Raw genomic sequence first — 14,002 nt, 5'->3', positions numbered from 1 at the left:
GCCTGTCGGGAGTTCAGCCTCTTGGCTGTCTGAATATACTCCAGATTCCTGTGGTCGGTCCATACCACAAAAGGTTCAGCTGACCCTTCCAGCCAATGACGCCACTCCCCCAAAGCCAACCGCACTGCCAGCAGTTCCCGGTTACCAATGTCGTAGTTCCGCTCTGCAGGAGACAAACGGTGAGAATAGAAAGCACAAGGGTGCAATTTATTGTCTTGACGGCGTATCTGAGAAAGAACTGCTCCGACACCCACCTCTGATGCATCAACCTCCACCACAAATTGTCATGCTGGATCAGGTAAGACCAGGATTGGCGCAGTTGTAAAACGAGACTTTAATTCTTCAAACGCTGCTTGAGCAGCTATAGACCAGCAAAACTGAGATTTGGTGGAGGTTAATGCTGTCACAGGGGCCGCTACCTGGCTGTAGTTGCGGATGAAACGTCTATAGAAATTCACAAAGCCCAAGAATTGTTGTAGAGCTTTGCGTGAGCCAGGAACCGGCCAGTCGGAGTAAGCTTTTACCTTTTCCAGATCCATTCGAATGCCCTGCACCGAAATTATGGAACCCAAGAACGGAACTGACTGGGCATGAAAAAGGCATTTCTCTGCTTTGACAAATAACTGATTCTCCAGCAGCCTCTGCAACACTCGTCTGACGTGCTGGATGTGCACCTGGAGAGAGCGAGAAAAGATGAGAATATCATCCAGGTACACAAAAACAAATTTGTTTATCATGTCTCTCAGCACATTATTGACGAGTGCCTGGAAGACAGCTGGGGCATTGGACAGCCCAAAGGGAAGAACTAAATATTCAAAGTGCCCAGTGGGTGTGTTAAATGCGGTCTTCCACTCATTCCCCTCCCTGATCCGGACCAAATGGTATGCGTTGCGCAGGTCCAGCTTTGTGAAAACCCTTGCTCCCTGCAGGATTTCGAAGGCTGTTGACATCAGAGGAAGGGGGTACATGTTTTTAAAGGTTATGTCATTGAGCCCTCGATAATCAATGCAGGGACGCAAGCAGCCGTCCTTTTTTTTCACAAAGAAGAACCCTGCTCCGGCCGGAGATGAGGAGGAGCGGATGATGCCGGCTGCCAGAGAATCAGACAAATACTTCTCCATGGTCGCTCGTTCTGGAGCTGACAAAGAGAAGAGCCGCCCTCGAGGAGGCGAGGTACCAGGCAGGAGGTTAATAGCACAATCATACGGCCGGTGGGGGGGAAGCGATGGAGCTCGGGACCGACTAAAAACCATGCGCAGATCGTGGTAAACCCCCGGAACCCCAGAGAGATCAACATCCTCCTCCTGCAACACAGAAACAGAGGAAACAGAAGGCGGCAAAGGTGCTGACACAAGACAATTAGCATGACAAGAAGACTTCCAAGTTATAATAGTGTTCTCTGCCCAGTTAATGTGTGGATTATGTAAGGATAGCCATGGATGGCCCAACACTATGGGGGTAGCTGGTGACTCAAAAAGGTAAAATACCAGTTCCTCCCGGTGGTTGCCAGAAGTGACCAGACTCACCGGCACAGTGATGTGGGAGATGACAGCTAGCTCACGGCCGTCCAGTGTAGAGACAGACACAGGATCCACTAGAGGCTGGATGGGAACCCCTTTAAGATGAGCCCATATCAAATCCATGAAGTTGCCCTCGGCACCGGAATCCACAAGCGCAGAGCATGAATGGAGGACATTCTTGATGGACACCATGACAGGCAGCAGAGTGCGAGAGCAGAGCGATGAGGAGATGAAAGTGCCGCTCGCCAGAACTCTCCTGATTACTGGCGAGCGCTAGCTTTTACTGGACAATATGACCCTGCCCGCCACAGTTGAGACACAGCCCTTTAGTCAATCGTCGATGTTTCTCCTCCGCCATGAGGCGAAGTCTGCCCACCTGCATGGGTTCAGGCTCAGTTGGACCAAACTTCAATTGGGCAGCAGAAGGTAACTCAGCGGCTTCTGGTCGTGAGCCCATTAAAACACGACGCCTGAGGTCAAAGCGATGATCCAGCCGAATGGCCAGGGAGACCAGTTCATCAAAACGCTCTGGGGGATCACGGGCATAAATTTCATCTTTGATTATGCCTGTCAAGCCATCCAAGAATCGTGCTGCCAAAGCCGCTTGATTCCACTCACTGGTTGCTGCGAGTGTGCGGAATTCGATGGCATAGTCTGCCACCGATCGTCTACCCTGTTGGAGAGTTGCCAGCAGTCGAGATGCTTCCTTCCCAAACACAGACCTATCAAATGTCTTGATCATCTCCTCCTTGAAACAATGGAAGTCAAGACAATACACATCTTCAGCCTCCCAGACTGCTGCCCCCCAGTCTCGGGCCCGACCAGCAAGGAGAGAAATAACGAAAGCCACTTTGGTTCTCTCTGAAGCATAAGTCTGAGGTTGAAGAGAAAAGACAACTTCACACTGGGTGAGGAAAGATCGACAATTAGATGGCTCACCCGAGTAGACTGGTGGATTGTTAACCCTAGGCTCCAGTTGAGGCATGGGAGTAGTTGTAGATGGCCCTAACCCCTGTTGAAACTGGAGACTATGGAGCTGCTCAGAGAGCTCAGCTACTCGAGAGACCAAAACCTCCACAGTACGACGTGCTGAAGTCAGCTCCTCCTCATGGCGGCCTAGCAAGGCACCTTGAAACTTCATTGCAGACAATACAGATAAATCCTCAGGTGGGTCCATTCTGGCCAGAGTGTTCTGTCAGGGATGTCTGTATAAAGGACCCAAAAGCCAAGGAGTTCAATTCAATAAGTCATTTAATTAAATAAGCAAAAAAGAAAATGACTCAGCAACTTGCTGAGATTCCAGAACAGATCTTGGATTTTAGCAAAAAATAAACTGAAGACTGGACCACAGGCAACTTGCAACAATACAGGATAAATTCCAACAAAAATTAAGCTAGTCTTTGGTCCAGGCCTGGTAATGCAGGAAAAGAGCAATGGCAAGGCAAACGATCAACTTTCCAGCAGGGCAGACCAAATTCAGAATGTCTCCAGAGAACTGGACAGAGAATACAAAGGTAACCCACAATAGACCAACAAGAAGGTTGTAAGATACTCAACACTCTGGCAAGAGAAGAAGCGAAACACCCTCAGATATAGGACCAGCAATTAGCAGAAATGAAAGGCAGGTGGCAGTAAACAGGTGAGACAACTAATTGGCAAGACGATCAGCTGTGTGAAGTTACACAGCAATTTGGAGACAAATTAGAAAGTTGTCAGTAAGAAAAGATAGAAAACGCTGTCAGAAGAGAGAGAAAAGCAAAGTTCAAACCCGGGTTCTGACTGGAGTGCAGCATATGGAGAAAAATAGGCATCACACACCTCAGCAATGACTGGAAACAGATGATCGGGAATATCCTTCAAAAGGCAGAAGGATGGGTGCATAGATGGATGTCCTTTTAAGAGGAAAGGGGTGGTGGGTTTAGATAGTTAGATAGATGTCTGTGTCAGGTGTTTTTTTCCACGTAATGTACACAACAGGCAGAAGAAGGAAACGTACAAGAGCATCAGTGGAGATTTATATGAAGAATGAAGAACAGCTTCTGCACTGCTGGAGCTCATCAAGCATGTAGAGCTCTGTTAGTCCTGTCTTTTTCTTTTACAGACTGAAGTGCAGCATGTGGAGAAAAATAGGAATCATACACCTCAGCAATGACTGGAAATGGATGATCGGGAATATCCTTCAAAAGGCAGAAAGATAGGTGCATAGATGGATGTCTTTCCAAGAGAACGGGGTTGGTGGTGGGCTTGGATAGATAGATGCCTTCTCTGTGACAATTATTAACTTGTAGGTAATGGAACCCCAACGGGCAGAAGAAGTAGAAGAACACTGGAGAACATTTTGTTTATTGCTGGAGTTTAGCCAGCATGTAGAGCTCTGTTAGTCTTGATTTTGTCTTTTGCAGATTAGGCTGGGGCATGTGGAGAAATTGGAATCACTCCTCAGCAATGACTGGAAACTGGTGGTCAGATTATGTATTTCCTTGATGGATGGATGGATGGATGGATAAATAGATGTCCTTCCAAAAAGAAGGGGGTGGTGTTGGGCTTGGATAGCTAAAGACATGTCTGTGGTAGGCGTTTCTTTTCCAAGTAATGGACACACAACTGGCAGAAGAAGGAAACTCATAAGAGGTGAGGATTTATCTGAAGAACATCCCAGTTATGAACATGACCCACGTTCCCTAAAGATAGGTGGAAATTTAGCTGAAGAACACTAGAGAACAGCTTCTGTGTTGCTGGAGCTCAGCAAGAATGGAGAGTTCTGTTAGTCCTGTCTTTGTTTTTTACAGACTGGAGTGCAGCATGTGGAGAAAAATAGGCATCACACACCTCAGCAATGACTGGAAAAGGATGTAAGGGAATATCCTTCAAAAGGCAGAAGAATGGGTGCATAGATGGATGTCCTTTCCAGAGGAAGGGGGTAGAGGTGGGCATAGATTGTTAGATAGCTGTCTTCTTTGTGGCAGTTATTTAAATTGTAGGTTATGGAACCCCAGCAGGTAGAAACTGGAGAAAATTTTGTTTATTGCTGGAGTTTAGCCAGCATGTAGAGCTCTGTTAGTCTTGTTTTTGTCTTTTGCAGATTAGGCTGGGGCATGTGGGGAAATGGGAAATCACACCTCAGCAATAACTGGAAACCGATGGTCAGATTAGATCAGAGATTATCAACTGGTGGGCTTCCGCCCACTAATAGCCCTCAGCAATCCTGCAGGTGGGCTGCGAAATAGCTTAAAATAAACTCTTATTATTAAGGGTGTCACAAGATCAAATTGCGACGAGATTTTTCATTGAGGTAAAAAGTTGTCTCGTGAGTTGAGATGTTTGCATGATGGAGCATAAGGGTGAAATTAGCAGTGAAGATTGGAAGCAGGACTGAATTTGAACCGCAAATCAAGTGCTTTGCATACGCCTGGTAAGGCTGACCTCTGTGTTGCACATGTCACTCGGTTGGGCGGGAGCGGGCGTGACGTAACCATTTTGTTTTCTCACCTGAGTTAGCTGTGCAGAAAGCCGCATTATTGAAGTGCAGTACAGATATGTAAATGCCGCAATCAAACTATTACCATCGTATAGGACTTCTAGCCGCATTTTGCCACAGGACAGTCCACACAGCTGTTTGGAACTATATTCTCTGCACCTACACACATCTCTAAGCACGCACACATACTGAACTGCTGGAGACTCAACACACCTGCCTTCATCATTACCAAACACGTTTATGCTGTACGGAAAGGCGGACATTTTTTTTTATGGTTCAAGCGACCAAATTCTACACAAAGACTAAAGAACGCTTTTATATTGTCATGTAGCACAAGCATTTAAGCATGTTCACGAGAGAGAGAGAGAGAGAGAGAGAAACATCCGCCACGTAACCAATATAAAATAACACTGTTGCATACATCACATGCACAAATCAAGCCATGGACATTACATTAAGATGCCTACTGGTTTAAAAAGGCCTAGATAAAACTAATATGGCCAAATGAGAGCATTTCTGTCATAAACTATAGGAAAACAACTTGTCAAAAAGAAAACAAAAAAATTAAACCATGCGAACAGAATACAGGAATGGAGAAATGAGCGTGCTTTTATAATCAGCTGTCAGTCAGCGCCCACTCTTTTTTTCCTAGTCTTGGTGCCTTTTGCCGTGTGCTGTGTAAATGCAGACAATCGTATACGAGTCACTTTTAAAAGATGATAAATGTAAACAGGTCATCAAAAAATCAGTATAGTAATAGTCACAAAATCCGAATTGTCCATCAAGAGCTGCAATGTATATACTGTGAAATTCTATATATATTCTATTTTCCATTCATATATTAGCAAAATATTTGAATACTATTACATTCATGTGTTTCATCATTAAGGATTTTATGTTTTATCGTTAAGGAATAATGTAAAAATCTCTTCTCGTTCTCGTGAACCCAATCTCGTGTCTCGTCTTGTGGAGTAGGCGTCTCGTCACACCCCTACTTAATATTATACTATAATTTTTGGACTTCGTTGTTAATATGCTATAATAAGATGATCAGAGTAATGCACTTTCCCCTGTTTTGTGATTGATTACTTCAAACTGGGTGCAAAAATAGCCTCATGATCGCATCTGCAATTAGTACATGTCAGTCTGTTCATTTACAAACTATGCGTGAATTGAAAGTTAAAGTCACTCTTTGTGTGCACTATTTATTATATACGCACAGTTGTCCAAATGAATGTCCTGTGGGTGTTTTTATAATGGACGCACGCCTATAGAGGAGGATCTAGTGAGGCTCAGTGGTGCTTCTGCATAGAATGTAAAATAAACTTGCATATGAGCTTCAGACGCGCTCAGGGAGAGCTGTTTACTGCTGTCAGCGATTTACCAATGATATCTAGCTACAAACTTAACCGCCATCAGTGTGACGCGTTTCAACAGATTTAGGGTGTTTTACTGTATTTAATTTTTTTTTGTATATATATATATTTATTATATAGTTTTAATATATAATATATTATGTAGTTTTAGTTTTAAATATAATTAAAATTATTCATTCATTTTCTTTTCGGCTTAGTCCCTTTATTAATCCAGGGTCGCCCTCATCCAGCACGTTTTTACGCAGTGGATGCCCTTCCAGCCGCATCCCATCTCTGGGAAACACACACATACACCCATTCACACTTATACATTTCGGACAATTTAGCCTACCCAATTCACCTGTACCACATGTCTTTGGACTGTGGGGGAAACCGGAGCACCCAGAGGAAACCCACGCGAACGCAAGGAGAAAATGCAAACTCCACAAAGAAACGCCAACTGACCCAGCCGAGGTTCGAACTAGCAACCTTCTTAGATGTGTAAATAGGTGTCCTTCCAAGAGGAAGGGGGTGGAGGTGGGCATAGATAGATTAATGTCTGGGGCAGGTTTTTCTTTTTCAGGTAATGTACACAAAATATGCAAAAGATAGAAACTTAATAGAGGTGAAGATTTATCTGAAGAACACTGGAAAACATCCCAGTTACGAACATAAATGACGTTCCCCAATGACAGGAACAGAGACATGTGTCTACCGACACTTTGGGAGTTCGCTAGATGACCAGTCACTCTGAAGAGTTAGAAAATGGATCACACACCTCAATGAATGCCTATGATTTGGCAAAGCTCGATGAAAGCTAGATGACAATATGAACATATCGGCTAGCCCTATCCAGGGGAAGCGCTACATATGATAAGCTGGTTAGCGGGTAGGGAAGGCACAGGTCCGTCTGAGAAGGGGGAACACTTCATGGCTGAATGATGCATATGGGATCACCAATGGGGATCATGCGTACTGACACTGATCCTCAGTATGTGGGTAAATCAAGCGGGCATATCAGACATTATGCTGGGCCAGGCACCCGAGTGAGTCAGGTGCTGGGGGCCTCGAGGAACTCTCTAGGTTTTGCCAGATGGGAAACTTGCTAAGTAGAGCACAATAAGCGCATGGAGCTCTGTGTTAGGAAGCATGGCGCAGCAAACATATTTGACACTAAGCTCAGTTACCTCCTGATTGGCTTGGGTTCCCCAGCATTCAGAAACAAATGGGCTCCACCCATAAGATTATAAAATCTTGCGAATGTGTTAGGTGTCGCCCAGCCCGCAGCTCTACAAATATCAGTAAGATAAGTGCCACGCCTAAGAGGAGGCAACACTTTTTGCTGAGTGCGCTCTCACTTCCGGGTGACACGGCTTACCCTGGCACTGATAGGCGAGGGCGATGGCATCAATTATCCAATGGGCCAACCTCTGTTTTGATGCAGCAATTCCCTTTTGCCAACAACCATAACAGATAAAGAGCTGCACAGAATAACGCAAGAGTAGGCCTGCTCAAATTCCAGGCATGATTTGCTGACTGAAAATGCCTCCAGATCCCCAATCTTTTTGATCGATGACAATGCAACCAGCAGAGCTGTCCTTATGGACAGAAGTTTTAAGGATACTGAGTTGAGTGGCTCAAACGAATCTCTCTGCAGACCCACTAGAATTACAGAGAGATCACAAGAGGGTATGAGAGGGTGGTGAGATTGAATTTAATCACCTTGCGCCTCTGAGGAACCGGATGATTAAGTTATGTTTCCCAAGCGTACTTCTATCCATCGCATCATGGTGAGCAGAGATGGCTGGCCATTGATATGTAAGTGCAGTAGGGATCCGGTCCATGAACTTGCAGCTGCATGCTCATCGCATGCAGCCCCCCAGCCCATGTCCATTGAGACGACAACATGTCTTGACACTTGTTCTAAGGGCACCCCGGCCCAAAGAAAAACAAGGTCAGTCCAAGAACTGAGGGTGTGGTGACACAGAGAGGTGATGTTCACCCGGTGTGCGCCTGCTCACCATGCCCATCTGGGAACCGATCATGAATCCATCGCTTAAGTAGTCTCAAATGAAGCAATCCGAGCAGTGTGATAGTGGCTGTGAATGCCATATGCCCCAGAAGCCCCTGAAAAATTCTTAGTGGGACCACTGTGTTCCTGTCAAGTAGTCTCAGACAGCACAGCACCAGCCTCGTGTGCTCTTCTGTGAGACTCGCCATCATAGAGATAGGAGATCTCATCCATCCCGCGAAAAGGGATGCTCTGCACCGTGAAGAGCTTGCTCTTCTTTCGGTTGACCTGCAGCCCCAACTGGTCAAGGTGCCTTAGCACCATGTCCCTGTGAATAATCAATTATTTTATTAATTTATTTATTTCACAACAAGGCACAGTGTACAATAATCAATGTTCCTTAAGAATGTAAATGTACCCAAATTAGCCCAAAGATTAGTTTTCATTGGAAACCCCTTTGCCAGATGTTAAAGGCCAATTCAAATACAAACTAAAAACAATACTCAAATGAACAACAACAATAAAAAACACCACCACGACAACATCAAAAGCCTAGTGTTCACAATGATGATTATTAGGAAGCCATTTCTTAAAATTATACTTAAATGACTAAAAGGATACACATTCTCTAGCAGATTGTGGTATCAAATTCCACTGATGAGATGCTTTAAAAAAAAACACAAGCTTGACCAGAAGTTTTTCAAAGTGGAATAATGCAATCAGCTCTAGCTGCACTCCTAGTTACTCTGTTTTCTACAGTTTTAAATTTTAAAAAGTCAGATAGAGGGGGAGGAGCTAAACCACGCATAATCTGCACGATACGCAACCATTTTTAGATGCAGAGATATTTTCCCAACATTTAAAAACTTTGTGGCAAAATTTAAATTTAATAATTTACAGAATCTCGAGATTTATGGTGTCAAGAAACACTGCCCCTACCACTCCAACTTTATCCATCAAAGCCTTTACCTATTCAATAAAATAACAAGTAGCAGTTTCTGTTTTAACCTACTTAGATGTAATTGAAAAGAACTATGATTTAAATCGTCGACATTAAAAGTGTGTCTATTTGCCAAAAAAATCTTTAGCTTTTGAAAACTAAAGAGACATTATTACTTTTTTGACATCTACTTTATTTACTGGATTTGATACTAAAGCTGGAACACCAGCATTGTTTATCTGTAAATAAGATAGTTCAGCTGTAAACCGTTGAGCTATTTTATCCATTCACTCCATAAAATATTGATTAAAGGCCTGTGCCCCAACAACTGACGTGGCAAAAGCTGAACAAAGCCATAGTAAGCCAGTTGTCAAGATAATTGAGAGCCAAAGAGGCGCAAGGGCACCCTCCGCGAGCTTGGTGAAAACCCGCAGAGACAGGGAAAGGCCAAGGGGGAGGACTTTGAACTGCCATGCTTGACCTTCGAACACAAACTAGAGAAACGGTCGGTGGTGTAGATAAATGAAGACATCAATATATGTGTCCTTCAGGGTTATAGCTACAAACCAATCCCTAGGACGGATGCGTTGGAGTATGCATTTTTGCATAAGCATCTTGAATGGCATATTGTGCAAATAGTGGTTCATGACACAAAGATCTAGGATTGCTCTTAACCCACTGCATTTTTCGGGCTTGATGAAGTACGATCTGTAAAACCCACCCTTCATCTTGGTTGGACAGACCGGCTCGATTACATCCTTCATGAGAAAGACAGTAATCTCCTCTCGCAGACATGGGGCTGACCTTTGTATAATGCATGCTTGTAAACTTGGGAGGCCATTTTGGTGAACTGAATCGCATAACCAAGTCTGATTGTCCACATGAGTCACCGCAACAGGCTGTACAGCCCTACCAGGCTGGCAGAGCTCACTCATGGTATCATGACTGACATGCCAGCAGTGGGGCAGCTTGGGAGGAAAGAACTCAACCTGAAAAATGGAGTGTCCCCAGGAAGAGCTGAAAATAAGAGTTTACCTTCCTCCCAAGATCCCGTGAAGAGGCTAGAGGAGTGAGAAAGGCAGGGCTCGGGTTTGCACACCCTGAGAGAGAGAGAACTTTTTATTTCTTACTTTATTACTTTTTCTAAATTCTAAATTAGTACTTTTATTAAAAATTTGGTTACCGCCGACCCGGAGGCCAGCAGTGAGTCCCCGGACCTCCACCGGCAAAAGAGTAGCTCCCCTCTTCTCCAGGTGGCCTGTGTTAGGGACGCTTTACAGTCCTCACTAGAATTAACAGCACCTTCAGGCGGAGGCATCTCTAGCCTGCAGGGTGCTCTGCGCTGCTGCTTACCCAGTGCAGTGGGCTGCAGAGGTTCCAATGGTGTTGCCGAATAGGCCTGCCTAGGATGTGGGCGTGTTAAGATAGTAAGATTTGTTAATATTGCGCATATAAACCAGGTTAAGCCAGAGGTTGTGTTCCTGTGGCCATCATCCTCCCCAGGGCATGAGTGGCCAACTTGGTGGTCATGAGAGCATAGTCGGTTGCTGTGCGAAGATCATGCATTAAGCCTGGAGAGGAACCACCCTCGGGCAGCTCAGCCAGCTTCTGCACCTGGGATAGCGCGGCTAATATGTCAGATTCCAGGTCTGAGACCTCACTCACAACCCCCGGAGCGTGGGATCGGGTCCAGACTGTCATCAGAACATGTCAGCCCACAATTCAATGCAGCGATGGACATCTGGTCCTCTGTGTCATCAAGTGAGAGTGCGGCCTTCGCAGGGGATGCACCGCCACATTCTCTTGAGACTTGGACGGAGCTCACAGTGGATGAGTGAAGAGTACACAGACCTGAAGGCGACGAATGAGCCACCACTGTAACCCTCAGGCCTGCCTTAGTGCTAACTCACTTACCCTAATGCAAGAGTGCACTGCAACCTCCGTTGCGCAACAGTAATGCCCTCGCAGTGAGGGCATGAGCTGTCTACAAGCACCACCTCAACATGTCGGACCCCAGACGTGTGAAAATACGTATGTCCGTCATCCCGATAGAGGAAACCACAGCACCCAGAAACGTACGGTCGGAATGAAATCTTTAAAAAGACGTGCTGCTCGACCCTGTTGCTTTATTAGGGGAATCTGTCTTTTATTTGAAACTGCTCTTTAAGCCACCAGGGAAGGGAATTGGACCCAGTACAGCCGCCACTCTATGCGTCATCACTCGCACTGAATGGAAAGCTGCTTTTTTCTGGAAGACAGCTTAGCAGAAGGTTCTCTTCAGTCTCTCGTGAGGCTCTGAAGTGAAAAGTCTAACAGATCGCTCCACATGCACTGGTTATATACTCTACTAATGATTAATCACCAGCACCTGCGGAGCTGAGCTCTGACAACTCATAGGCATTCACTGGCCCGTTTTCTTACTCTTCAGAGTCATTGGACATCTAACGAACTCCCAAAGTGTCAGTAGACACATGTCATAGTTCCCACTGTAGGGGAACAGCTTGCACATTGCTGGAGCTCAGCACCCATGTAGAGCTCTTAGTCCTGTCTTTATCTTTTACAGACTGGAGTGCATGTGGATAAAAATAGGAATCACACACCTCAACAATGACTGGAAACGGATGATCAGGAATATCCTTCAAAGGCAGATAGATAGGTGCATGGATGGATGTCCTTCCAAGAGGAAGGGGGTGGTGGTGGGCATAGATTGTTAGATAGATGTCTTCTCTGTGGCAGTTATTTAAATTGTAAGTAATAGAACCACAACAGGCAGAAGAAGGAGCATCATTGAAAATGTATCTGAAAATTAGTAAAAATGGCCAGTGCCCCAGTAAAGGCATTTAGTTTACTTTATATGTAAGTGTATTAATTAAGAGTGGTAATCCCAGAATAAAGACAATATTCCCCATGTACAACCAAATCAACGCTTGCGAAAGCAATGTAGTTTAATCGAATACAAGCTGATGCATATGCACAATAAACCATTTCCGTGTGCTTCACACATTGCTCCTGCTCACAGTGTGAATCCCTGTTGTTTGACATGCATGCCGAAAAAAACATTGTGAAACTGGCGTAACAGCCTTTAATTTACAATTTAATTTAGGTGTCAGCAAGTTTTAGAACTCTGCAAAACTAATGTTTAAGTATTGTGATGATGATCATATTTTGACTAAACATGGGATGCAAGTTAATTTGTTTGTATAATATGAATTCTCCACCATCAGTCCGGTCTCTGACAAAAGATTATTCTGTACTTTTTTTGTGTTCTCTAGAATTGTCATATGAATTCATGCTAAAGATTTCCTAGAAGATCTTGTATCACTCCAGTTGTGTCTTCACATTTGATTGATTTGTAATTTATTTTGAATAATAATAATAATTTAATTATAATATTATAATATTCAGTATATTATTATTTTTATCAAAACCATGGTTCATTTACATAATTGTTTTTTAGTAAGGTTCATAAATATTGCTATCATGCTTTAAGAAAGTTTACTATGCTGCTATAATGTAGCGATGTCCAGATCTGATCATGTGATCAGACTTTCACAGTTTCAGACTCGACCGGAATCGGACATTGCCTCCCGATCAGGACTCAAATATATGTTTATGTATATATATTCGCATTTTTTTAAACACATCTAGTGTTATGCGGTGGCACAGAGTTAGACCTCTTTCTTGACTTATCACACAAACAGCAACGCATGCGGCATGACATAATTTTGTTGCAGAGACACTACTGGTTAAATGCCAGCACAGTAGAACACCGAAGCAGCTTGAAGCGGAAAGCACGAGTATGTCTGCAGTCTGGAGGTATAAAATTGATGATGATAACATTGCCATAGCAAACTGTGAGATATGTAAACTTGGGATTGTCTGCCGAGCATTTTAAGCTAAGGTGCTATTTGTTTTATATTAAGATTTTTTATGTTGCACTAAAGTCTAAAAGAGAAGAATTGTTGTTATTTATTACTTGATTGTTCAAGCTACCTCACAGAAGTGCTCTGTTTGTTGTTGAATGTTAAAATAAGGTGAATTAAATAAAAAATAAGGAACATCCTGGATCTGTTTCTTCGCTCTTTTTTTATTCTTTTTTGTATTGTATTGGATCAGGTATCGGTAGATACTCAAAATCAAATGACTCAGACTCGAATGCAAAAAAACTTGATTGGGAAATCCCTACAATAATGTTAACATTTTAAGAAGTTGTTAACATGCTAACATATTGATTTCAACATTGCTAGCATTGCTAACATGTTTTAACAGAGTTTTTTTTAGAATTGTTCTTCCACATTGCTTATCTTTCAGCATTTTTTAAATTATCTGTTTTAGCAAAGAGCATAGAGTCACCAAGAGACGATGCTAGCCACTAGATGAAGCAGCGGCCATTTTGGAATGAAAGTTCCACTAGAACAACAGCATATTATAAGTCTGTAAAATAAACTATTAAAAGTGCTGATGATTGAGATCGTAAGTGATGTATCGTCGTCTGTCAGGTTGTATCTCAGCTTTAATGTTCTTTTTAAATAAATAAATAAAAAACAGCAGCTGCTTGCCATCGCGACAGCAATAAAATCCAATGGACAGCCGACCGCTTTCGCTCCAAAATGGCAAAATCCGGGGCTGTTGCTGGGCGCTGCAGTTGCAATGGAACATTCTAATGAGTGTCGCCTCTTGGTTTTTTTTAGTGAAACC

The sequence above is a fragment of the Danio aesculapii genome, chromosome 25, assembly GCF_903798145.1.
Source record: "Danio aesculapii chromosome 25, fDanAes4.1, whole genome shotgun sequence".
NCBI classification, from domain to species: Eukaryota; Metazoa; Chordata; class Actinopteri; order Cypriniformes; family Danionidae; genus Danio; species Danio aesculapii.
This window is presented reverse-complemented; position numbering follows the sequence as displayed.